Raw genomic sequence first — 1,001 nt, 5'->3', positions numbered from 1 at the left:
TTTAAAACAAGCTATGATGACGAGATGGCTTCATAACATCACTGCACGACAATCTCATCATACAAGTTTTAAAATTGATCTTTTGGAAAATATGAAAGCTCTTACTAATCAGAAATCATTAGTCGTGTGTCCTAACTGGAAGATTTCTCTACAAGTAGTGTAGAAGGAGTAGTGTACGCTGGTAAATTAACTCGTACAGGGTTTGATATTGACAGAATGCTGCTACATTTTGTCATAACTGATACTAATTGGTTGTTTACATCAGCCTTGACTTTTTTTTAAATGGTTTGAGCTGTTAATTATTTGCGTTATGACATTTAAGCGTTTTTTCTCATTTCTTTCGAAAGTCATTGTCACACCCTCACTGAGGAGATCTTTTTGTTGTAGGACATTTTATTAAATCACATTTATTTGACATTTTACTTGTTCACCGACACATGCCGTCTTTTAAAAAGCTTTTTTAAGACTTCACATCAATGTACTCTATTCTAAGAAGCAGCTTTTGCATTGACAATATTCTCATGCAAACATAATGTTGAGGTAGTTCTATTTCAAATCTGCATAAACATCTATGCTTTGGTAAGTCAGTTATTTTTACATCGTACTTACCTTTTCTTGCCTTTATATTCTTTTTTTGAATGCTTTATGTAAAATTTGCGTAATTACTGTTGTAAATAGATCGGCTGTTTTAAGTGTGCTGTTCCTTTGTGAGGTAGCAGTTTGTTAAAAGCGTGCTCTCTTTGTAGTAAAACATAATATCTCACCTTGCAAGTGAGGCATACATACAGTATTTTTATAAAACTGAATTTCGAAAATGTACTATGTACATTTTAAACATTTTAAAAGTGAATTGTCCCTTCTGCAGTACTGTACTTCATATGTCAATATTCAGAGCGGTGGAATGATGGTTTTTGTCCCCATCACTGTGTTACAAAATGGAGATTGCTATTTGTTTGGTATAAGTGAAATTCAAATATTGTCGATTTCTAAACCATTAAAAA

This window comes from Sinocyclocheilus rhinocerous, unplaced genomic scaffold (assembly GCF_001515625.1).
Source record: "Sinocyclocheilus rhinocerous isolate Xijiao unplaced genomic scaffold, SAMN03320098_v1.1 scaffold1398, whole genome shotgun sequence".
Lineage (NCBI taxonomy): Eukaryota > Metazoa > Chordata > Actinopteri > Cypriniformes > Cyprinidae > Sinocyclocheilus > Sinocyclocheilus rhinocerous.
This window is presented reverse-complemented; position numbering follows the sequence as displayed.